Source organism: Oratosquilla oratoria, chromosome 24 (genome assembly GCF_046742065.1).
Source record: "Oratosquilla oratoria isolate Oo_2021 chromosome 24, ASM4674206v1, whole genome shotgun sequence".
Lineage (NCBI taxonomy): Eukaryota > Metazoa > Arthropoda > Malacostraca > Stomatopoda > Squillidae > Oratosquilla > Oratosquilla oratoria.
In genome coordinates, this window is record NC_134800.1 from 37211071 (window position 1) to 37238789 (window position 27719).

The 27719-nt window shown below is 38.2% G+C and overlaps 1 protein-coding gene across 1 annotated transcript in view; it reads left to right on the forward strand.

Annotated features, from left to right (window-relative positions):
- The window catches only part of LOC143038564 (THUMP domain-containing protein 1 homolog), a 479094-nt gene that overhangs the window by 429616 nt on the left and 21759 nt on the right, over positions 1-27719 (forward strand). The window lies entirely within an intron of this gene.

Here is a 27719-nt window from a genome sequence, read left to right on the forward strand (position 1 = left end):
TCGCCTCTTACGAACATAAGAAAGAATGAGACTGCAAGAGACCATAAGGCCTACACTTACCTTGAATTTACCTTGAAGCGCTTCTGCCTCAAGGGGGTGTTGCTCCCCCGATGGAACTTGAGGCAAGGCCGGCCACGGCGTAGCCGCTAACCTTTCAGTTTGTTGTTTGTAGTCCAGCTGGTCAATAATGGAGTTGGAATTCGCAGGTCGTGATGCTGTATAACCTGGGATGCCCGGCTGATCTGGTAGGGTTGACAAGAATTTGTCAAGTTCCCTTTTGAAAACTTCCGTTTGAACAGGTCTGTAATGTTCCGTAGGTGTTTAGGTAAGTGATTGAACAGTCGGGGCCCCCTTTCTTGAGATGTTGTTGTGTTGGAGCGTCTTGACTTTTAGCGGGCACTCTGATGGCCAATTGGGTGCATTTTCTTCCGGTTCTGTTTTCTTCTGGGGTGATATGGGTTTTTACTGGTTTTATAGGTTCTGTTTTTGGTGGAGTGATCTGGCCCTCTAGGATTTTCCATGTATATATTATCAGATATCTCTCTAGTCTCCTCTCTATGGAGTAGAGTTCATTTTCAGCCAGTCTTTCCCAGTAATTGTGTTTGTCCACATCTTGGTGAGCTGGGGTTCTTTTGATTGTCGAGGTAAAGGTTCTCTGCAGAGCCTCCAGCTGCATGATGTGGCCTTGTTTGTATGGAGCCCAAAGTTGTGAGCAGTAATCGATGATAGGGATGACTAGGGTTTTCCATAAGGTTAGCAAGGTTTCTGGCTCTCTGGTGTGGAAGGTTCTAAGTATGTATCCCATTCGTTGTCTGCATTTTGATACTGTTTTTTCTGTGTTGATCAAATGTAGCATCATCCGAAAGTTTAACTCCTAGATCTCTTACCGATGGTTGTTGTGTGATATGGTTTCCTTTTGGATCTTTATAAAATGTTTCGTGTCCGTTCTTACCAAACTTTATAAATTCAAAATTGTCCTTATTAAATTTCATGTTATTCATTTCTGCCTATTTGTATATTTTATTTAGGTCTTTCTGTGGTTGGGAGCTATCCTTTTTGCTAGATATTGTTTTGAATACCCGAGTGTCGTCTGCAAATGATAGTAGTGGGCTGGAGATATCGGTGTTGATGTCGTTGATCATAATCAAGAATTGAATAGGGCCAAGGACAGTACCCTGCGGGATGCCACTTATCACTGCTTCTTCTCTTGATGCTGTTCTCTCCACATAGGTAATTTGTTTCCGATTTGTAATGAATGACTGAATCCACTCCCCAAGCTTGCCCCTTATCCCTAGTGATTTGATCTTTTGAATGAGGATCATATGGTCAATTTTGTCATAGGCTTTTGCGAAGTCTAGATATATTGCATCGACATTTTTGTTCTCTCCAATGGATTTTAGGATGAAATTGTGGAAGTCTATCAATTCTGTTAGGCATGAATGTTTGCTCCTAAAACCGTGTTGGAAGTCTCTTATTAATTGGTTTTTCTCTAGGAAATGTATGATATGGTTTCTTATAATTCTTTCAACAATTTCAATGCTATTTGAGGTGAGTGCTATTGGCCTGTAATTTTTCGGTTCCTTTTAGGATCCTCCTTTATGTATGGGAGTGACATTGACAAGTTTGAATATTTCTGGTATTTCACCTGTGTCCAGGGACTTTCTCTACAGTGTAAGGAGGGGGGGTTGAGATTGCATTTTTGCATTCCTTGAGAATGTAGGTGCCTCTGCCGTCTGGACCAGGTGACGCTGATGTTTTCGTATTGTCTATAGCCTTTCTTATTTCTATGTCCTCTAATGTATCTTTATCTTGGACCAAAGTTTCTTCAGTTGTGTGGATATTAGTTGACGGGGTGATCCAGGCCTTGACATAATGGGTGTGAAGGATGTCAGCCATTTCTTGTGGGGATGTGGTAGTATGTTGTCCATGTGCCCTAACTAGTGGTCCGATATTGTCCTTTAGTGTGGATTTCTTTTTTGCATAATTAAAGAAAAATCTGGTATTGTTTTTTACTGTTTTCATGGCTTTTCTTTCACTGTCCATCCTTTCGGTTTCGTGAGATGTTTTTATTCTCCTCTCCAGATCGCGTAGTTCTCTTTCCTCTCAATCTCTTTCTCTTCTATTGCGTGGACTATCCTTTTTGTGGTTGTTGGAAAGTGATTTTCCAATTTTGGTTCTCATCCTTATTAATGTCTTTCTGTATCTATCTTCCTTTGATATCTTTTTCCTTCTTGGGTGCGTTGGAGTAAATGATTTTCCTTAGGTGTTTTTCTATTATATTCTAGCATTCCTGTGCACTTTAGTTCTTAAGTTTTTCGTTCAAATTTATCCTTTCAGGGGTTTCATTGACTTTTACCCAATTAGCCTTGTTTATAAGAATGGCATCCTTCTTTGTTTATGAGTGACTGGGTTTAGTAGTGATATATTTGTTTCTGTTAGGTAATACCATGTCCATTACCACCTATCCTCCCCATCCACAAATTTATTTAACCTTCTCTTAAAGCAATCTAGTTTCAGCGCTCACCACATGGTTACTAAGTCTATTCCATTCGTTGACCACTATTGGTAAACCAGTTCTTGCCTATTTCCTTCTTAAATAATATTTTGTCAAGTTTAAGTCCATTACTGCGAGTCCTGCCCTGTTATCTTAATATGATGACTTTGCCTGCAGCACCCTTATAGCGCTTGATCCGCTTAAACTCCCCTGCTGGAACACCTCGGTGGCACAGTTGGTAGAGTCCCCGACTGTCACTACGGCGATCCTGGTTGGAATCCTGACCAGGGCTGAAATTATTTCAGTATCGCTGCGCTTCGAGTCGTTACTCCAACTCTCGTGGGCGGGGAGTTGGGTGTGTGTGTGTGCGTGTAAGGTCACAGCATTACCCATAGATCGGTCATACGAGCTCTGAGCTCTCTTTAGGGAGGGAAATAGCTGTCGATCGCGAGTCCAACACGTGATCCAAGGACCATGGTGAATACCCCGCACTCTGCGTCTTTCTAGAGTGTAGATTAAGATGCGCCTGTCCCCGTAAAGTAAATTTCTGAGCACGTATAATTTGGGTCATACTCCTCTGTAATGATTCTAGTGAATTGATATCCATTCAATAGGACTGAGACCAAAATTGTACTGAGAATTTTGATTTATTTATCAGTTGTGCCTTGTAAAGCTGTTTTCACCTACAAGTACCATTGTTGGTTGTGGTTAGTCACATCTGTCTTCGAGGTAATAAAGCCAGGAAACCCAGCAACCAGGACTATTTCATCTAGTACCTGTCGGCCCACAACGAAAAGAGATCCTTAGGCTTCTTCCCACGTGCCCACAGAACTTGCAGTACGAAATTCCTACAAAAGAAGATTGTCTACATTTTCTGGGCCTTCACGAAGCTAGCTGACTACCCCATTGGGCAGCGTTTCTCAACCAGGGTTCCCCGGAACCCTAAAGTTCCGAAAAAAGGTTCCTAAGGGTTCCGCGAGAACAAGTGAAATAAACTAATGCACTTTTGTTTTGTTTTATTTGATTTCATATACGTAGTGTAATTAAACACGCACGACACATTCTTGGTTATTGTAATAATGTAATATAGACATCATCCTATCTAACCTATTATTAAGATGAAAATAAATATGTTGTTGTTGTTGTTTTTCTGCGCAGGGGTTCCTTGAGACATGCAATTTATTTTAGGTTACGCAAGGGTAAAAAGGTTGAGAAACGCTGCCATAGGGCCTTGTGGAGAGCAGACACAACAACCCAAATAAGACGGGAGAATAGGCACTAAGACGACAAAAGCTGCGTGACACTGTCAGTTCGCGAGAGGGTTCCAAACACACCATAGTATTAACGGACGCAACACGAAGACAGACCCAACAAAAAGGTCTAAAAATGCTGACCTAGTGGAAGGCATAGAGCAAAAGTCAGTGAACCATATCGCATTGTCAAAGACAGATATGTGTCTGCGTAGTGTGAAGTAATTTTTATACGATGCAATAAGATCCAGGCAGGAATGTCAAGATTAATAATAATAGTCAACAGAAGGCATCAAACAAGGAATGTTAAAAAAAGAGAGGGCTTGAGAAAGATGGTTGACCTAAATCGAATTAAATATTTATCTTATGTTTCCTCTGCGTTTTTACATTCAAAATATATTTCTTTCTTATAATATTTCTCGGTACTATGAGGCCTTATATTTGAATCTTTGGGGGATACAATCAAGAAGTTGGCTCCGGGACATCACTAAACCTCTGTACGCCATTGCATAGGTGTTGAATAAGAGAGGCTTGTACCAAGATCTAAGAATATAAGGTCTAACCACTTCCGACCGAATTTCGAGGGAGTTGGCGCAGCGGGCCCGTGAACGTCACCTGGCTGCTCAAAGTGGGGTTAGCGGGTCCTATAGCTGTCAGTTGAAGCTGGTCCGTCGTTCAAAAATGACGTTGCCTTCGCTCGCACTGCTCCACGCAATAATATTCTGACAAATATTATATAAAATATATATATAAATATATATAAATATATATAAAATATTATAGTTCCTGTCTATATATATGAATATATATGATATATAATATATATATATATATAATATATAAAATATTATAGTTCCTGTCTTCCTTGGCGTTTCACAGTTTTCTTCAGTGTATCACAAAGAGAAAATGGACTCAGCCAAATGACGTCAGAAGCTGCGCAGAAGAATGTAAACGGTCTGACCTGTATATTTAGACCTTGGCTTGTACTACGGTTGATTTGTCACGACGTAATAGATTCCCTAAACTAAACGGACTCGCGGCGCACAGAGTTATCTGACCCTTTTTCAAGGAATGGGGTGTCTAAACTTATGGGTCGTTGTGTGGCCAGCGAGAACAGAAAGAAGACTAGCACAAATTAACTCAGTGGAAAAATATTTAAATGTATAAGAAATTTGATTGGCTCCTATGACATTTTGACGCCTCTGTTTCGTTGTTGGCTTCCAGTTCACCAAAGGCTTTCTTTTTATGCGAGCTGTAGTCTTATCCTCTAGGGCCCACTGAGAAGACGTTACAGCTAGTGAACCTTAGTTACGGTGGCTTAGTCCGTCTTGGCAAGATTGTAATGTATATGGCGCAAAGTGTATATGAATTATAAGGGCACTTTTGGAATGTTCGTGACTGCATGGCGGAAGTAGTGTAATCAGCATGGTCATGGTGTGGACCACTGCAGCATATTTAATTTTAATTGTTCAAATTACATCGATTGCTATCTCCAGGACATTAATTTTAATGTTAAAATATGAAGACTACTGGTTATTTATAGAATATGTGCTCAGCCAACAGTACATAAGCCTTATTTGTCAACGAAATTTATTTTCTAATTTGCATTTGAATAATACTTTACAATATAGAAGAGAAATAAAAAATATACTTCACATTTGACATTTTATTGAAATAAACAATTTCGATTAAATACGTATATTACTGCTTGTAACGATTTGTATATTTGTTTTAGATAACGGCAGACAATTTTATAAAATTCTTGTGGAGCTGCAATTTTTTTCTAAAGATGAAAAAAGTAATGCCTCCAGAGAAATACACAATTTGTCAAAAAACAAACACTAAAGGAAGGACGGGAAACAGAAACACAAGTACCAAGTGACGCAATTAGTATAGTTAGACGCGTAGACGCAAGATGGCGTTAGACGTTACTGTACACAACAGAGAGCGGGAAAAATGAAAGCGAAGGTATGTCTAAATATTTCCTGTTTGTTTACTAAACTAGCAGAACAAAACACACGTGAGCGACTTCACCCCTGTATCATTTGCAAACATAGAAAATCAGACTCCCACATGAGTGTATATTATGTCTTCCCAAGAGGCATATTGTTATCGTTACTATAAACTATAACGTTACAGATATTGATTTGTAATTGTAAAAAATGTAATGACCTTTGAACTTGGAACCATTACCATACAAGGTATCAATTGATCCGATTCAGTCACAAAAGTATGGCAACAGATCCTTCGGTCTATATCGGAGTCGAAAGCAGAAATAAAAATTAAAGTAAACAAACGCACAGAGATGAAACATATTTCAGGTAATGGGATAAATACAATCTAGGTTAATCCAGAAGTAAATTATAATCAGAAATGAATATCAAAATAATTCTAATTTTTAAACTGAAAACTATATATAATTCGCCAGTATGATAAACGAGACATTATATGCACGTACTGGTGTTTATTGGTCGCATTACCAAGCTGATATCGAGTTGCATGTACCAACATACATTGTCTGAATTTCTTTTTATTCTTTGGCTGTGGTCGATTAAACTACGTTTTCTGGTAACGAATTCCAGCAATCTAATACTCTTTGAGTAAATTTTTTTTTTCTTATCTCTGTTCTCGAATATTTCTTAAATTTTGTTTATTCATTTGAAATAAGTTAGTGCTGTATATCTGTTCTGTTCCGCAAATGTTTTTTTGTAAGTTTCAATTAGATTTCTTCTTTCTTCAAGCGTTGTTAGTGTTAGTTTTTTTTAGCCATTTCTTATATGGCAATTGTCTTAATTGATGCACCATTTTTTGTATCTCTTCTTTGAACTCTTTCAATTTTGTTGATGCCTTTCCTCAGATGTGGAGACCAGGCTTGAACATCATATTCTAGGTGTGGTCTTATACATGTTTTGTACAAAATGCTGAATGTTTCTGCGCATAGATATTCAAAGGAGTACTGAATCACAACAGATTACTTTGCTTTTTTAACTTGGTTCCAAATTGTTTGTGATGATTACTCCAATATATTTTTCCTTATCTACTACTGCCATGTTTATCTTGTGACTCCCACAAGGGTTAATATGTCTACAGTGCACAACTTTACGTTGTTCATCACCGAATTCAATTTTCCAAGTTTCTGACCATTCCTCTAAATCTAGGTCATTTTGAAACTACTCTACTGGGCCTGATCATACATGCTTTGAAAATGTTAAGCAGCTGTTAAGTGCGTTAGCGAAATCGGTTCTTTCTAATAAGTTAGACTTACGTCACGACTGCTTGAAGTCGGTAATTAGTATTTAGAATGAAAATGTTCTTAATAATGGTATCATTTCCCTCAAAGATCTTGTAGGCATGAATTTATTTTTTGTATAGGTTCAAATGCCTTAGGCCCTTTTCGTATATGATATTTGGTATCGATTTTATGGTTAGATGCGGCTCCCTTTCAAATTTAATATAACAACAACAGTAATACCAGTTCACTTACTGAAAAGCTGCAGCACCACGGTATCTGGCTGTGATTTTCGGGTTCTTCCATAGGTCTCGCAAGGAAGATATTTTGGACTGAAAATAATGGGAGGGGAACAGTCACCAGGTGTGATCTGGCCACATGTGAAGTGGAATAATTGCAGTCGAAGTTAAGAGAGATATCTTGGGCTCAGTCGGGAGACAGTGTGCTCCCTCGGAGCTACATCTCCAGGAGGTGAGGGGGTTGGCGGGTCTTGAAAATAGGCAACAGGGACATGATTCCGTCCGCTGTCCATCATGTAGGACCACTATGGTAATTATGACCTAATTTGAACACTGTGGCGTGGCCCGGGAAAACTAACGATGGTCTGCGCATGGTGGTCTGTCTCACCGCTATACTCACACAGATGAAGTTTTGGAAGAGGGTCACGCTTGTGACTCCAGCTCGATAACCTGATTTCCCGGCATGTATGGTGGTGGTGGAGGTTATTTGTGTTCTATAGTTAAATTTCTGTTCTTGGCTTTTCCATATTTTATCTAGTCTTGATTCAAATTATAACAATGTTTCTGCATTGAGCACCACTGGCAAATCATTCCAAGTATTTACTACCCGATTTGAAAAGACATATTTTCTTGTATTGTCTTGCTCTCTCTTTAAAAAACGTATTTTTTTAATTTCCTCTTGTTATGTAGCCCTCCCCCATTTTAAAAATACCTCTTATACATTGTCATACTTCTGGGTAATAATCTTGTTATTTTTAACTTGATCTCTTGTTCTTCTGTAGGCCGGTGTCGGTAGATCTGTTTTCTTCAGCCTTTCTTCATAATCATGTCCTTTCAGCTGTGGTATCATTTTTGTGGCTCTTCGTTGAATATTTTCAATAGCCTCGATGTCTTTAACTAGATGAGGACACCAGATCTGATTGGCATGATCTAAATGAGACCTTACTAGTGCAGTGCACAATGCTCTCAGGGTGAATATATCAAGGTGGACAAAATTTCCCCTAATAATGCCTAGAATATTGTTAGCCTTATTGATTTTCTCGGCTACATGCTCAGTGAATGTCAGATGGTCATCAATGACAACTCCAATGTCCGTTTCATTTTTAGTGCTGGTTATGTTGCCTTGTGCTGGTTATGTTATCTTGTACTCTTGTTCTTTAACATCAGGTCTACCTATTCTCATATGTTTATTCTTATCTGGGGGGAAGTTGAGCATCCATCTCTCTGACCTTTTTCTCAGTTCATCTATGTCTTCCTGAAGCTTGTTACAATCATCTTCGTTTGTAATTGTTCTAAAAATCTTGGTATATGGATAAAGATATACCTCGTTCCCATGTTTAACTGCATCCGGAAGATCATTGATGAAAATAACAAATAACAGAGGCCCCAGTGTTGTCATATGCTTCGGACAAGCCAAGGAAATGAAACTCACAATAACACTAAGGCCACTTGGGTTTTTAATGAACTCTAAGCTCGTAAGGGAAAGGTCGTAACCTAAGAGCGAAGGTGATCTTGAAGCTTGGAGAGGACTGTTGCTTGGAGAGGAGTACTGCTTGGAGAAGTGTGTTGCTTGGAGAGGAGTACTGCTTGGAGAAGTGTGTTGCTTGGAGAGGAGTGCTGCTTGGAGAGGAGTGTTGCTTGGAGAGGAGTGCTGCTTGGAGAGGAGTGTTGCTTGGAGAGGAGTGCTGCTTGGAGAGGAGTGTTGCTTGGAGAGGAGTGCTGCTTGGAGAGGAGTGTTGCTTGGAGAGGAGTGCTGCTTGGAGAGGAGTACTGCTTGGAGAGGAGTGCTGCTTGGAGAGGAGTGCTGCTTGGAGAGGAGTGCTGCTTGGAGAGGAGTACTGCTTGGAGAGGAGAGCTGCTTCGAGATGTCGTGTCCTGGAGTGAACTGCCCGTCTCGGTTCTATTGATTTATTTATCTTTATTTTATTAGAAGTATATACAACAACAAAAAAAAAAAAAAAACTTGCGCAGGTCACAACCCGCTACCTCCTAGGAAGTCTAAAAGACTTTTACAAAATAAATTACTGTACTGTGTATGGCGTCAGCCGTCACCCCGACGCTCTTCTGCCTCCCAGTCTGATGTGTCTCTTGCCTCAGTCCATGCCCTCCGGGATCCCAGGTAAGGATGGCCAGTCGTCCTAGCTGTAAAGAAAAAGTTATGGTGAGCGGATATGCTTTGTGGTGTATAGGTCATATACTCAGTGTATACTCATAAAAGGAAAGTTAGAGGAAAAGAATTAAAGTATGGGGACATCATCTAGGAGGTGACACTTCTATTAGGCGTCGAGGCCGGTATGGGTTGAGCGTGCCCAACAGCCACCTCGGTGAAGTGGCGGGACCCACTCGAAGAAATCCAGACACTGGACAGGTAGCCAGGTAGTGGACCAGCGTATTGGCCTCCAGCGCACCGCAGTGTTGGCAGTCCTCTTGACGTCCCGCCATCTCCCAGAAACACCTATACCCTAGCCCAGAGGTGGGGAACCTGCGGCCTTCTGGGCCATCAAGTGCGGCCTTTGATATACATATATATATATATTTTTTTTAAAAGACCTTGAATATTTTTAAAGTCAGAAATCATTATACACCTGAAACTTATAATATACACCACACACATAGACGAAAGATTTTTAATCTTCATTTCATAATTACATTTTATGCCATTTTTTTGCTTAGTATTTTTTTTTTGTCTCATTAAATATCTATAAGCATTTTTTGTATTTCTAAATTGCTTTGAATTTAATTTCATTAAAAGGGTATAATAAAAAAAAAAAGGGAAAGTGTAACTTTTGCACCCACCTCGAAATTTAAAAAATGGGTAAAAAATAATTTAAATTTTTTATATGTATATTCTTAAAATAAAAATAAAGAAATTTAAACTGAATTTTTAGGGAGGGGTTGGAAAACTTACACCGTCCCCTAAAAAGGGATTAAAAAAAAAAAAAAAAAAAAATTCAGTGCGGCCTTCATGCACAAAAAAGTTCCCCACCCCTGCCCTAGCCGAAGGCGATATAGGACCACTTTTGGCGCCCAGCAGAGGCGCATTCCTATAGCAAACTTCTCATAGTTGGACGTCCTCTTCTACCACAGGGCTGACGGCCTCCTAGGCGCCATCAGCTTGTGCTTCTCCACCTCTTGCCGGGTTAGTGTTCTTGCAGAAATGGTCAAGATATCTGCCCGACTCGGGAGCACACCAATACCGCCGTCCATATGGTGACTGGCCGCTGCCTTCCTCGCCTCACTGTCTGCCTCTTCGTTCCCCAGAAGGCCGATGTGTCCGGGAATCCAGTTAAGGACGACTAACCGTCCTTGCTCATGGAGGGACCTGATCTGAAACAGCAAAGATGTCATTAGGTGTACATAGTCTTGATGTCTGTCTTTATTGATCATTTGAATCAATGACAGACTATCATTATATTACAACATGGCTTTGGTGGGCGTTGAGGGCGTGGGTCAGTGCTAGTCCTACTGCGATTCCCTCCGCTTGCATTGAGCAGCGAGTGCCTAACACCCTTAGTCCCTGTCGTGTGTGACAAACGCTGCACCCGCCGTCTTGCGCTCAACATCTACCGATCCGTCGGTGTAATACACCACGGATTTTTCAGGTGTGACGACCCTCATAGTCTCTTCAACTTTCGCCCGCAGCTGCGGTAGTGGTGTGCTATACCTCATCGCCATTATGGAAATTTTGGCTGGTAGATTCTCCCAGGGCGGAGGTTGCATATATCCATCCACCGGCACATCCCTCCTTTTTAGTAGGATGAGGTCCTGCAGGTGTACCGGCAATTCCCTGATGCGTCGTGCGAGCTTCGCCGACCATCTGTTCATCGGGAAGACCTCAGGGTCCTGCTGCAGAGCCGCGATTATCCTTCGCTGTAGGAAGGAGTCCTACTGCTTTTGGATGACTCTGGTAGCGAAGGCTACCACACGTGAGATCCTGGCACTGACCGGCATTATTCCCGTCTCTTGTTGCATGTTGGCAACCAGGGTCCAGGGTGGTGCACCAAGTATGACGCGCAGGGCCCTGTTTTGTACTGCGTCTATCTTGGATATCTGGTTCTCAGGGAGGCCACCAAGGGCAGCGCTGGCATAGTCTATCAGTGGTCTCACCGCGGTTACGTAGAAGATCCTGAGGACAGTACCAGTGGCTCCGGCTTCCCTGGTTGCCAAAGACCTCATGACATTTCCCGGAGGCCTCACCATTAACCATTACTTGTTGCTTTCTGCCGGACAAGAAACTTTTAATCCACTGGAGTAGATTGTTGTCTATTCCATAACTTTTTATCTTAGCCAGTAGTCTTTTGTGGGGAACTCGGTGAAATGCCTTTATGAAATCACAATAAATAATATCTATGGCTTCACCCTCGTCAATGATCTCCGTCCATTTTTCCAAGACCTGTATCAGTTGAAGCATAGTTGATCTGCCAAAGATAAACACAAATTATTTATCACTATAAATAAATTTTGCATTTTCATATGGTGGAGTATTGCTTCTCTCAGGACTGATTCCATTAATTTACTGAATACATTAGGCTTACAGGTCTGTAGTTACCAAGGGCACTCCTGCTTCCCTTCTTAAATATTGGTGTTATTTGCACTATCTTCCAGTCCACCGGAACTACTCCCTCTTCCAGTGAGCTACTGAATATTGTTTTCAATGGTACTAATAGTTCTTCCATTAGATCTTTAACAATTCTTGGGTGAATACCATCTGGACCCTTTGATTTATTTCTTTTAATTTTTTGCAGGACCTTTCTGATAATTTCATAACTTATCTCTATGTGGTCTAACCTGGAGGTAGTCCGAGGATAAATTCTTGGTAATTTATCGTCTGGTTTCTTAACAAAAACTGATGAAAATTTATCTTCAAGAACCATTGCCTTTTCTCTGTCATTTGGTGTTTTTACTTTATTTTTGTCATCCATGTCATGATCTGCTTTTCTTGACTTGGTCCTAGTTTTCGATAATATGTATTTCCAGAATATTTTAGTGTTCTCATTGACATGTTTTGCAATTTCCTTTTCCTTGGTTTTGATGGCATTCCTTGTCTCCCATCTTATTTGATCATTCAGTCTCCTCCACTGCACTTCAACTTCCACATACTCCCTTTCATTTTGTGCACCATTTTTTTTCTTTAATTCTACCAGTCTCGCCCAAAGCCTTTGTTTCCTTTTAATTTTTGTCCAGAGTCGTCCTGTCATTGGTATATTTACATTGGGCCACTTTCTCAAAATTTGTCTACCTTTAAACTTTCTTTTTGGAACACAGTCATCAATTAATTAAGTTTATTTGCAAATTTTCTCCACTTTTCTTCAGTAGGTAAGTATGTTGGTAAGTATTGGCCCCAATCAATGTTCAAGCCTCTCCTCATTCGCTGATAGTCTGCTTTTTCATACATATAGTACGTATATTTAACCTTTACTTCCATATCCTGAAGGTCACACGTAATTTGAACACACACATGATCACTTCTCCCTAAAGGACTAGTCAATTGTATTTCCTCAACAATTGATTCATCACTACTGAATACAAGGTCTAATGTGTTACTTATGCAGTCTCCCCTCATCCGTGTTGTTTCTTTAACATGTTGAGTGAAGAAACAGTCTCTAATCCTTTCTACAAACATAGTAGAGAATCCATACATACCCTCGTCTGTTGTGTAATTATCCCACCTTATGGAGGGAGGATTAAAGTCACCCAACACTATGCATAAACAGGAATAAACGCTTCACTTCCAGTCCATGTTTCCTTTGCCGTGTTTATGCAACTTGTTCACATGGATTTTCACCCAACACTTTTGTATTTGAAATTTGTATAATTGATTTCTTGTAGAAGTTGTAACAATCTGTCAATATTTTCTTCGGAACTCGTGGGACTCCTGTATACTGATGTGATGAATAGGTTATCACTATTGCTGGATTTAATTTCTGCACAACTGTATTCACAATAATTTGTACGTAGTTCTACTGTATTGCGCAGTACATTATTCTTAACATACAATAATAATCCTCTTCCTTCATTTGCATTAATGTTATACTTTGTAATATTTATATCCATCTATTTTATACTCAGCCAGCTTCACATATCTACTAGTTTTGCTTTCACTTCCTGCAATGCAATTATTTGAGGAGTGTTTTCCATTATCTTCAGCCTTTCACTTAATTTTAGTTTCTTATCTAAAAAAAAGGTATTCACATTACTAAATAGAATAAATAACTTATTTTCAAATCCATTGTTTGAGCAAGTCGTACTTTGTTAAACTCCTTTGGGCAGTTCTCGTCTAACTTGTCATATCTATTTGTCCCGTTGTTCCACTTGCTCCTTCCTGTGTTGATTGTCTCTCTCCTTGTCTCTGTTTCTTCTGCTCTGATGCCACTGGTTGCTGTCCCCGTCCTTGCGTGTCTTCTGTCACCTTGATTAACCTCGTCTCCCATGGTGGACCTGTTACTCTGTGACGCCATTTCCCTTCGGCTTCCAAGTTTTTTTGTTTCCTTCTGTACGTTATCTGTTTATGGAATATAATATATATATATATATATATATATATATATGTGTGTGTGTGTGTATATATATGTGTGTGTATGTGTGTGTATATATATGTGTGTGTGTGTGTATATATATGTGTGTGTATGTGTGTGTATATATATGTGTGTGTATGTGTGTGTATATATATGTGTGTGTATATGTGCATATATATGTGTGTGTATATGTGTATATATATGTGTGTGTATATGTGTATATATTTGTATATATATGTGTGTGTATATATATATATATGTGTGTATGTATATGTATATATATGTATATGTATGTATATGTATATGTGTGTATATATATGTATGTATATATATGTGTATATGTATATATGTGTATATATATATGTATGTATATATGTGTGTGTATATATGTATATGTATTTATGTGTATATATATGTATGTATATATATGTATGGGTATATATATATATATATATAATATATATATATACTTATAAAATTCTGATCATCTTGTTTGTTATCGTGCTTGATATCGTGCCAGCCAATCAGAAGAAGAGATATGATGTCACGACTAAGGACCAGCCAATCAGAAGAGATATGACGTCACGACTGAGGACCAGCCAATCAGAAGAAGAGATATGACGTCACGACTGAGGACCAGCCAATCAGAAGAAGAGGCATGACGTCACGACATCATATGATGCGTAGTGTTCCAAGCAACGACGACATGACGTCACATTCTTCTGCATTTCACTTCTTATAACAACGTATCATTTGAAATTTTATTTGAACCAATATACATACCTGTATACATATATATCTATATATACTTATAAAATTCTGATAATCTTGTTAGTTATCTTGCTTGAAACCGTCTACTGAAGAAGAGATATGACGTCACGACTGAGGATCAGCCAATCAGAAGAAGAGATATGACGTTACAACTGAGGACCAGCCAGTCAGAAGAGACATGACGTCACGATATCCGCTCTGTGGGACCCCAGGAACCCCAGCGCTGAGCGCGTGACGTCACAACTGCTAATTTTCCAATATGCCAATTTTTTTATTTCCAATTTTTCGATTACATATTTTCTGACCGTTAATATTAAAAAAAAATCATATTCAGTATTTAAAAGTATAACCAACTCTTGAATTAGCATCTATGAAGTATAATGAGTTGATTAAAATATTACGAACTGTATAAATCATATGATGCGTAGTGTTCCAAGTAACGACGACATGACGTTACAATCTTCTGTATTTCACCTCTTATAACTAATCAAGTCACTGCCTTCGTCTACTGAATGGAGCATTGTCCTAATAAATATTTTGTTGACCATTTTATTAACAACGTATCATTAAATATTTTATTTGACCCAAAGTGGGAAGTTTAATGCCCGACGTTTCGGTCCTAGAGCTAGGACCATCTTCAGGGGTGTGAAGATATACAGTGGTCAAAGAGCTCGATATACTGGCCGTGATTGGAATTGGGAGATGTATTCCGCACTGCCGAAGCTGTCCGGATCTCCCTCCTGTTACAGTCGCTACGAGTACCAGACGACTGGTCCACCTTACATACCCAATTGTACATGAAGGATCTCATATACACTTAATTTACAAAGAATAAATGAAATTAAATATAAAATGCCACTTGTGCAACAATTGAAAAAGTTGACTACACACTTGCACGAAAAGGAAATAAATTAAATCACGTTCACACGCACTGTGACCTTTATTCACCTTGTCCTCTCTCACTCACATAGTTCAAACTGATGCCACTTTATGTTGAGTCTGTCTTCGTGTTTCTAGCGCCAAGATATATTTGATTTAAGTCTATGCACCTGTTTACGCAACCTCCATGAGCTCATGTCTTCCTGGAGGCGGGAGGGAGGATCTGGATCTTCGGTCACCGAAGAAGAGGCGTCGTCCTCCTCGTCCTCTTCTTCGGTGCCGTGGATGCAACAAGAGCCTCTTGCGCATTGCAAGGGGCTAGGAGGAGGACTTGATCCATGAAAGAAGGCTCTTCGTTTCCTAGCTCCTGGGCTTCTTGGAGCACCTCTTGCTGGGGCTCTGGGCTTCTTGAAGTCCTTCTTGTCTTGTCCTTTGGGTTCGGGCTTCGGAGCCTTGCTGGAGTGGGCCGGGGGGGCAGTCTTCTCCAGAGCGGGACCCCCGGCCGCTCGAAGTTCCTTTTTTTCGAGCTGTTCGTGGCTGGAGATCTTCTTGGTCCAGTGTCTCTGCCATGTCTGGTCTTCTGGCCTGTTCCAGGCTTGTCTCCAGCTCAGGGCGCCTTCCATAATCATTCCTGTGACAATTCAGACCTTCCATGGTGTTTAGGCTCAGCTGGTGTGACTCCGCATGTCGCATCTCGGTTTTGCTGTCGATGCTGATGGTCAGTCGCGGTCGGGCGAGTGGTGCACCAAAGGCGAAATTTCTTGATGAGGGGAAGGATAAAAATCGGTAGTTCATAACTGATACACACACACACACACACACACACACACACACACACACACACACACACACACACACACACACACACACACACACACACACACACATTTAATAAGAACAATCAAAGTGGCATTTACATACCTGGATGAAGAAATGGTGAGGAAAATCCTAATCACCCTGATAAGACCAAGATTGGAATATGCAGCAACGATATGGTCACCAAGTACAAAAAAATGTATAAAAAAACTTGAAAGAATACAAAGAGCAATTACAAAACTGGCACCAACACTCTCAAAACTATCATATGAAGAGAGACTACAAAAACTTAAACTACAGACACTAGAGCAAAGAAGAGAGAGAGGAGATTTGATAGCTATTTACAGAATCATGAAAGGCATAGAAATTACTGATAGAGAGAATCTGATAAAATGGGATGACAGAAATACAAGAGGACACGGAAAGAAAATAAAAAAAGACAGCTATAGAAGAGATTTTAAAAAGAACAGCTTTCCTCACAGAGCAATAGACAGTTGGAACAAGTTAGATGAGAAAGTGGTGTGTGCAAAAACAATACATGAATTTAAAAATAGTTTAGATAAAATGAGATATGAAGACGGGACCCCACGAGCATAGCTCCCCTTCCCGTAAAATACAACTAGGTAAATACAACTAGGTAAATACACACACACACACACACACACACACACACGCAAGCACACGTAGACACACAAGCACACGTAGACACACACAAGCACACGTAGACACACTTATAAGTACACGGAAACATATTCACTGACACACAAACACACACACACACACACACACACACACACACACACACACACACACACACACACACACACGGAAGCACACGTAGACACACAAGCACACGTAGACACACACAAGCACACGTAGACACACTTATAAGTACACGGAAACATATTCACTGACACACACACACAAACACACAAACACACACACACTTCAACGAACGGACGGCTTAGACGACGTTCCGAAGAAAAAGTGAAATTTCGTGGATCCCAAAGCAAAGGAAGTACCTATTGTATTTGCAGGGTGGGGGGAAATTGCTCGTGGTGTAGGGAAAGTAAGGAAAAAGGAGAAGGGGAGGGATTACTGAGGGAAATGGAAGGAAATGAGGAAGGTGAGGACTTGGCCCAGGCAGGCAGACGAAATCTAAACAAACGAGGGCCGGACCAATTTAGCGATGATGAAATGTCTAACAAAAATATAAAAATCAGAAGTATAGATAAGAGCAATACAGTAGAAGATGATGAGAATATTTTTCAGGGATTTAAAGAGGGTGGGGGGGACACAACACTAACCCCCCCCCCCGATTAACAAGACTAGAAGAGAAACTCGATAAGATGATCGAGCACTGGGAATTTAAGTTCGGTCACGTTAACAACATTGTGCAGAGAGTTGAAAAATTGGAAGAACTAGAGAAGGCGAACAAAAACTTAACTAAGGAAATTGAAGAATTAAAAAAACAGTTAAAAGAAGTAAAAGAAGAGAATAAAGTCTTAAAGGAGAATAATAAGGAGAACAAGGAGGGTTGGAAAAAAATCCAAGAAAATAGCAAAGTTGCATTCACTGACATAATCAGACAGCAAATGAATGAACAAACTGAAGACTCAGTTATTAAAGTGATGAGACAGAAGGAGAATATAGTAAGAGACTTAGCAGACAGAAAGAAATGTATAATTATATTAGGCATGGAAGAGAAACATAACCCAGATAGAACCACAAGAATCAAAGAGGAAAATGAAAAAGTAAGAAATTTATTAGAATTAGTTCAGGAAGATGAACCAGAAATAATGAAACAAATCGAAGAGAAATTCAGGCTCGGGAAATATAGTACAGACAAGACCAGACCAATTAAGATTAAATTCAGGTCACAAACTACGGCTGAGAATATCTTATCCAAAACAGGGAAACTAGCAACAATTGAACAAAATAAAAAGGTATGGAAAAAAATGGAAATGAATAAAGAGGGAAGAGAGGAAGAAAAATAAAAAATACTTGAAGCTAAGGAAAAAAACGAGGAAAGAACGGAGTCAGAAAAAGAGAGATTCTATTGGAGAGTAGTGAATATGAAACTAAAGAAAGTCGACATACAAGAGAAAAACAAAAGGGAAACAGAGAACACAATGGAAGTGGCAGAAAACTAAGAGTGTCTTACACAAATATAGATGGATTAATAACAGGATTGAATGAGCTGAATGATTATTTGAAGGAAAAAGAACCAGACATAATGGGAATTGTAGAAACAAAATTAAAAGGTCCACTACAACCCAACAGTGTAGGACATGATGCATATAATTATTGGATTAGAAACAGAGTGAAAAAGGAAGGGGGTGGAGTTATGTTCCTGACTAAGAAGGATATAAACGTGAAGTGTGTCACATATGGAAAGAATACAGTAGAGATGATAATGATGGAAGTAGAAGACAGAGATAAGAAGAGCAGAAAGTTTGTGATAAATTATGTGCCTCCGAAAACAGCCTCATGGGAAGAGAGTGAACATAAAAGTATGTTAGAGGACACAAAGATAGCATTAAACAAGATAATGGAAGAGGGAGGAAGAATAGTTATGATGGGCAACTTTAATTGCAAAGAAATCTGCTGGGAAGAAATGACAGTAAAGGGTGGAGACGGCTCATGGGGAAACGCTCTACTTGAGATGGTTACTGACCATACAATGACACAATGGATACAGGAGAACACTAGGTATAGAAATGAAGAAGAGCCATCGAGACTAGACCTAATAATTACATCTGAACCTAGAATAGTGGACAAAATTGAATATAAAACACCAATAAGTAAAAGTGACCACATATTGATTGAACTGGAACTTAAAGAAGAAAAATATAAGAAAAATGAAGAATATAGAAAAGGAAGAATGATGTATTATAACACAAACCTTGATAAAACAAGACAACTCATTCAACTAGAAAACTGGGAAGAAATATACAAAGAAGAAACAACAGTAGAAGAGAAATGGAATATTTTGACAAAAATTTACAAAAAAGGAGTGGAAAAGTATGTCCCAAGACAAAAACAAGAAAAAGAATATGTAAAGTGCTGGTACAACAAAAGTTGTAGGGAGTTAAAAGACAAAAGAGACAAAGCCTGGACCAGATGGAAAAAAGACAGAAGACCTGAAAAATGGAAAATATATACCTGTTATAGAAATGAATATGTACAAACGTGCAGAGAGGAAAAGAGAAAATATGAAAAAGATATCATAGAAAAGTGTAAAGATCAACCAAAACTATTCTACAGATTTGTAAACAATAAACTGAAAAACAAACAAGACTTGGAGAAATTAAGACAAGAGGGAGTTGAATACACTGAGGAAATGGAAATGGCGGAAATTATGAACAAACATTTTAAATCAGTGTTTACAAGGGAGAACATACAACCTGAAGAGAACGAATGGAAAGAGAAAGTCCCCCCTATGGAAGAAATAGAAGTAACAAAGAATGAAATATTAACACACTTGAGTAATCTTGATGTCAGAAAATCGCATGGACCAGATGAAATAGCAAACTGGATACTGAAAGAATGCAGGAATGAACTGGCAGACAAAATACATAGCATACTAAACAGTTCCTTGAAAGAAGGAAAAATTCCAGAAGATTGGAAAAAGCAAATATAGTACCTATATATAAAGTAGGAAATAAAGAAGATCCTAACAACTATAGACCAGTCTCTCTAACAAGTACAATAGCAAAAATTTGTTAAAGAATTATCAAAAGTATATGGGTAAAATATTTAGAAAAAAAAAGGGTTAAATCCAAGGCAATTTGGATTCAGACAAGGACAATCATGCGTCACCAATTTAATATATTTCTATTCAAGGATAATAGATATAATACAAGAAAGAGATGGATGGGCGGACTGTGCATTTCTAGACCTAAAGAAAGCTTTTGACAAAGTACCACATAAGAAGTTGCTTAAGAAATTAGAAACTGAAGGAGGAATACAGGGAAAACTACTAAATTGGATGGAAGACTTTTTGCAAGAAAGAAAAATGAGAGTAGTGATAAGAAACCAGCACTCAAAATGGGATGAAGTAATAAGCGGTGTTCCGCAGGGAACAGTTCTGGCCCCAATAATGTTTGCTATATATATTAATGATATGGATGAAGGAATTGAAAGCTATATGAGCTTCTTTGCAGATGATGCAAAACTACTGAAAAGAGTGAAAACTGAAGAAGATTGTGAATCACTACAGAGAGATCTAAATAAAGTACAGGAATGGAGTAGGAAGTGGGAGATGGAGTTCAATACTAAAAAGTGTAGTATAATGGAATTTGGAAAAAGCAAAAACAGAATAACAGGAGCATATAAATTGGGAGAAGAAGGAATAAAAAAAGTAGAAAATGAGAAGGACCTGGGAGTCATTGTTATGAATAATATGTCACCTGAGAAACATATAAATAAGATTTTTGGAGAAACTTATAATTTGATAAGAACAATCAAAGTTGCATTTACATACCTGGATGAAGAAATGGTGAAGAAAATTCTAATCACCCTGATAAGACCAAGATTGGAATATGCAGCAACGATATGGTCACCAAGTACAAAAAAATGTATAAAAAAAACTTGAAAGAATACAAAGAGCAATTACAAAATTGGCACCAACACTCTCAAAACTATCATATGAAGAGAGACTAGAAAAACTTGAACTACAGACACTAGAGCAAAGAAGAGAGAGAGGAGATTTGATAGCTATTTACAGAATCATGAAAGGCATAGAAATTACTGATAGAGAGAATCTGATAAAATGGGATGACAGAAATACAAGAGGACACGGAAAGAAAATAAAAAAAGACAGCTATAGAAGAGATTTGAAAAAGAACAGCTTTCCTCACAGAGTAATAGACAGTTGGAACAAGTTAGATGAGAAAGTGGTGTGTGCAAAAACAATACATGAATTTAAAAACCGTTTAGATAAAACGAGATATGAAGACGGGAACCCACGAGCATAGGTCCCCTTCCCGTAAAATACAACTAGGTAAATACATACACACACACACACATATACAGATTTCTCTAATGTGACCTCGCTAGGGACCCAGGAGGCTCCTGTTGATATGCCTTACTATTTTGGTAGTGATATTGACATATCCGGAAGTGATGACCTAGTATTAGTGAAGGATAGGAGACTGGGATCTGTACTCTCGTTGTCATTGTTGACACTAGTGGTGATAGAGAGCAAAGAGAGGAATTGGAATGAGGAATGAGGATGGGACACAGAATGACAAATATTAGGATGAGGATAAGGGTGAAGATGAGAGTGAGAAAGATGATAAGGTTTCTGTAGAAGCTGAGGTTAAGGATCAGGATAAGGGTGAGGATGAGAATGAGGATGATGTAAGGATAAGAGTGAGAAGGATCATGAGTAAATGAAGATGTAAGGAAGAGGAAGGAAGTCTTTGGTAAACAAAATCAATAGGTGTGTAGGTTTTGGAATGAAAAGACGCTTGGTGACACAAATACGAAAAAGAGCGATGATTTTTTAAAACGGAATGGAGAATTTGCCCTGGAATGCTTGTAGCTTGGAAAAGGATAACACGTCATCAACACAAACGTAAGTAAATAATGATACAACATCGATTTTAACATTCCACGACCTGAAACAATAACATTCTTAATTTTCGTCATGAAATCCTCTCAAATCATCCAAGCAGTATATTTCAGCCTCTGAGAAAGCAAATAAGATTCTTGGACTGATTGTGCGATCTTTTTTTACTTCAAAAGTTCATCTGTTATTAACAAGCTATATAAACCGTTAGCTCCTCCACATTTGGAGTATGCGGTTTCCGTGTTGTCACCGAATCTCATTAAAGACATTGACATGTTAGAAAAAGGACAACGGCGAGCCACAAAACTGATTCCAAATATCAAAAATAAATCATACAAAAATTTACTAAAACATATGAATCTATTTTTCCTAAAAAAGCATGAACTCAGAGGTGACTTGATACAGGTCTTTAAGATTCTAAAGGGAATTGACAAACATCAAAAGTGACAAAATTTTCACACTTAATAAGAATCAGACAGGAAATAATGATTTCAAACGGTTAGAAAATAGATTTAACTTGAATGTGGGTAGAAACAACTTCGCCAACCGTGTAGTCAATGAATGGAATAAACTTCCTGCAGAGGCAGTGCAATGTAGTTCAGTTCGAAGCTTTAAGAATAATTTAGATAAACACCTAAGTAAGATGCTGTAATGATTATCATTTATTTCAGATTATTTGTTTATTTGTTATGTTATCATTTGTCTATATGAATATTATTTGCTTGATTCTCATTTATTATTAGTTATATGTCAATTTATCATTATTTACTATTTACCTGTTTGTTTATTATTTAACTATACCTATGCATTTATCTATGTATTTTATTTATTATTTACATTATTATAGTTTTTATTTATTCATTTATTTATTATTATGATTTTTTTCGCATCCGACCTAGATATGGACCAAAAGGTCTCCTGTCGGCATGCTCCGCCTTTGTAATCCTTTATGCGAGATGGAAAACTTGATGTTCCCTGTTATGAATCCTTCAACTTCATCACCAAAATTCTTCCCAAAAGAAAAGATACAATTAGTGTACACTTACCCGAATACCATCAGTGATAAAAAAGTAATTAATCAGTGAAACCGCCGCCTGCATAGGGCCAAAGCTGATCTGATATATAAATCTGGTTGTGAGTTCAGGAGGAAGATCTTGATTGCGTCCTTCTACAGTAGTCCGTATATGTCTCTTCCATAACCCTGCTGATATGCCTGTCAGGTGACAGACTGCGTTTTATCAACACTCCCAAATCTTTCTCCTCTCCTACTTTTGTAATACGTTCACTTCCCGAGGAATAGTCTAAAGATAGTCATTTACCACTATTAACCATTTCCAGTTCTTTGTATGATTTGGTGTTGAACTTCATTTCCCAGCCTTGGCAATTGCCCCCTAGGACTTTTCCCCTGGTGGACAAATTCCCCCCCCCCCCCGTTGACAATTGACCCCTGGGGCAATTGCCTCCTAGGACATTTCCCCCGAGGACAATTTCCCCTCGTTGACAATTGCCCCCTGGGACAATTGCCCCAAGGAAGATGACAGGGAGGGAGTGGTGGTAGCAGTGGGAGTCGCTAAGGAAATGACAATGATGGGTGAGGAAAATGAAGGAGAAATAGACTGTGTTGTTATAAAATATATTGATATACTAGAACATTTACCCATATATAGTTTAACATGTTTAAGCCAACTAAATAACACTAAAAAGAAATAAAAGAATGAACAACATTTTAATAATTTGATTACAACGTTAAATCTATCTTTTAAAGGTTTAGCTTATTCATTAAGAAAAATATTTAAAAGCTAATAACCATAATTTAGCTAGTTCAAACCCTATATTATAGGGATAATTTTGCGGACTTCCTGCTAAAGCCTTTCTAAAGTATCATCTGCATTGCGTACTGTGAAAATAGGCGTTTCTATAGCATAAAAAATAAAACGGTCAAGTGTTTCTGTATTTCTTTTTAGGACTAATTTTGTTCTTATTTTCTTTTTATTTGTTCAAAGAATTTCCAAAACATGAAAATAATTAGGTTTATTTTCTCGCCCACGCTGGTCTTTTTTCTTAGAAAGATGCATTTCATCGCCTTAAAATTGCGTTAGATGGGATTCTTAACGGCAAATATGTGTTCTTAATTAATTAAAAGAGTTGTACAGACAAACAGTCGTTTTATCTAACCCAAGATTGGCTGTTTTTTTCTTTTTCTGTAACAATATCCACGTCCAACAAAATTATAAATTGATATACAAATTTGGCTAAATCTTAGGTTTGAATTTTCAAACTTAGATTTGTATAATAGTGAATATGTACTCATGCATTATTTCACATTACAGTGAAACAACAACTTTAGACCGTGTCTTAGAGGACCTCTCTTATCTTTAAGCATTCCTTTTCTACATGATTTATATTTCGGTGTTAATGATTTATGTAAAATTTCATTGAGACGAATAGTCAGTTAGTCAACGATTACAACGACAGAGATTTTTGATTACCTAAGAGGAATTGCGTACAATCTCAGTTTTTAAACAAAACTAAGCTTATTTTCATTCTTTGCAACTAGATGTATTTTTACTCTTTGACTTTATAAAGTTTTGAACAAAATTAATCTTGAATTTGTATTTTTTTCAATTGTCCATGGGGGAAATTACAACTAAGTGTATTTTTACTTTGATTCTATAAATAAAGGTTTGTGTAAAATCAACTTTGTATTTTTTTTCCAATTGTCAACGGGGGTAAATGTCCCAGGGGGCAAATGTCCCAGGGGGCAAATATCAACGGGGGGAAATTTTCCTCCGGGAGAAATTGTCCTGGAACCTCCGAGGTGTCCACTTTGACATAGTCGGCAGGTGGGGTCATTCACAGTTCCGCCACCATAGGAGTCACCCGTGGTGGCGTGGAAAAGAAGTCAAAATGTTATATATATATATATATATATATATATATATATATATATATATATATATATATATATATATATATATATATATATATATATACTACCTTACCTTACCGGGTTGCCGTATCGACTTGGACATTGGCCACCATGGAGCTCCATTCCTGTCTGCACATGGCTCTTCTTAACAAGATGGCATTTGTTATTTCTTCTACAGATGTCCTTAACCCGTCTACATATTTTCTGCGTGGTCTTCCTCTTGCCCTCTTTCCTGCTATTTTTCCCGTTAGGCACGTATGTTCTAATTGTTGTTTTCTCATGACGTGTCCTACAAAGTGTAACTGTCTTTTCCTGATAGTTGTTCTTATTTCCCTCTGTGTACCGATTTGCTGCAGTATTTCTTCGTTTGTTTTCAATTCTGTCCATGACATTTTCAACATCCTTCTCTAAATTCACATTTCTACTGCTTTTACCCTGTCCTGCATTTGTATACTAATTATCCAAGTTTCACATCCATGTAATAATACTGACCAAGTGTAACATTTTACAAATCTTTTTCTTGTTCTATGTTAATTTTATTGTTAGTTACTGTTTAGTTTTGTTGAAATTATTTTTCTTTATGGCTATCCTTCTCTTTATCTCTTCGTCGCTTTTCCCATCCCAATTGAACATGCTTCATAGGTATTTGAAGTGGTCCACCTGTGTCAATATTCTTCCTTCTTGAATTCTTACCCTTGGACATTCTAGTTTTTTCGTCATTACCATCACTTCTGTATATATATATATATATATATATATATATATATATATATATATATATATATATATATATATATATATATATATATATATATAATAGAGAGAGAAAGAGGTAGAGAGCCCTTTTATGTGACGGAGTGATGTGGCAATAACGCGGACTCCTGGGGTTTCGCCCGGCCGCTCCCGAAGGCTCGATTAAAAAAAAAAAAAAATGTAGTTGGTGCCCGTCTCTTCCAACCTGTAAAAGACTGACACTGGGGGGGGGGGATATGCCTGCACCAGGATCAATTGTTCGTATGAGGCAGACATTGGAAGATGTTGCTGCTAATTACACTAGGGTCAGTTTCTAGCTTGCTTGCAAATTTCCTAAAAAAGTTTAGTTGTATTATTTCTACATCGATGCATAACTTTGTATTCGGGTTTATTTTCTTTATCTACTTTTCAGACTACTTCGTTAGTTTGTCCCAGTCCTCTTGGATGCCCAGTTAGTTCATAGTCATTTGCTATTCCGTACAACTTAGCATTTAAATCTATAGCAAATTTGGAGACAGTAGAGGTCTACTGATTGTAAACCAAAACCGATTGAAAGAAGTTACGGAATCCCGAGGAACTTTACTTGTAGCATATATATATATATATATATATATATATATATATATATATATATATATATATATATATATATTTGTTACAAAGTACAAATCTCTACGATCGTTCAACCAAATATTCAACTGAGCACGCTAAGCAAGGTATTTATAATATGGCTGCCAGTCTCGCATCTGCAATTCTTATCTATATTATCGGTCAGTTCTTATCAATCTGAGTATTTTGAAACCCATATATAAGACTGACAAACATCTTTATATTTTGTGTACCAACCAAGTTTAGTTTTCTGGCGTTATCATTTTATGCCATGTTTCAGAACATTCAAGATTCATGTGGTTCCAGTCCTTATATTGATGCTTCCTTCAGCTAAATAAAACTACAGAATAAACAATAAAAGGATCAACTGAAGAATCCCCCCCCCAGGCCCACCCGGGGGGAAATTCTTCAGTTGAACGCAGTTGGGGTGGAAATTCTTCAGTTTATCTCACCCGGTGATCGTGTCAGGGGGGAGATTCTACAGAATAAGTCCATGTCCCTCCCGGCTGATGTCGGGAGGGATATGGCAGCTGCACAGCTGAATTGTATTTAAAAGTTGATTCCCACAAACCGAATCATCATCGCGGCAGAGGCCCTCACACTCCAATTTGGGTCTTTGTGTCCTCGATAGCAGCACCTCGCCAGGTATAGGATATATGGAAATTGTGAACAAAAGGGATGCTGCCACCCTTCTCCCCATAATACAATCAGTCGTGTAACAGGAATCAATAATTAACAGTGATGAATGGAGGGCATCTAATAATATCCAATGACATGGCTTTACACATAGGACGGTTAACCATTCTCTCAATTTTGTTGAGCGGCAAACTGGTGTACACACCCAGGCGATTGAATCATACTGACACAAACATGAATCACATATAAAGACGATGCGAGGATGCAGGCGGAACATTTTGCATGAATATCTTCAAGAATTCATGTGGCGAAACCGATTCTATAGGAATGCTTTTGATAACCTATGCAATCATATTTCCCTTCAGTTTCCCCAATGTAACTGTTTAACATGTACCGAAATTAACGATACATTTATCTAATTAAAATTAGAATAATCATATTGTCTTTGCTTTCCCTTCTTCTAATTTAATTGTCAAATATGTACTAAAACTAATAACAAAAGCACGGTCTTGAGTCCGGGGTGGAGATTCTTCAGTTGATCTAAGGTGGGAGGGATATAGTTCAGTTGGGTTCGCTGGGGGGGAGATTCTTTAGTTGATCCAAATGAAAGTCGTAAAACACAATAAAAATGTAAACATGAAAAACAATGATAATGCAAACCAATCTGGGATGAATTTAACTATTAGGCCGTGAAAATTTGTCATGAAACGTTTTTCCAAACTGTCACTGTTTAATTTGGTCAGGCTCTGCATAGAGAATGGAAGGTTGTTACACACATTATGATTAAAATATACCACCACTGTGTTAATCTCCAGTGAAATCCATTGATTCTGCATGAAGTTTGCCGTACTAATCCACCCACTCCCAGATGGAGATCCTGTTAGACAAGCAAATAATATGCATCAGTTATTTTCGACACATCAGGCCGAAAGATTCCCAATAGGAAAAAAGAGGACAGTATTTGGCTATGCATACAACATGCCACATTTCTTAAATCAAGGTACATACCCCATGACTTATTGCC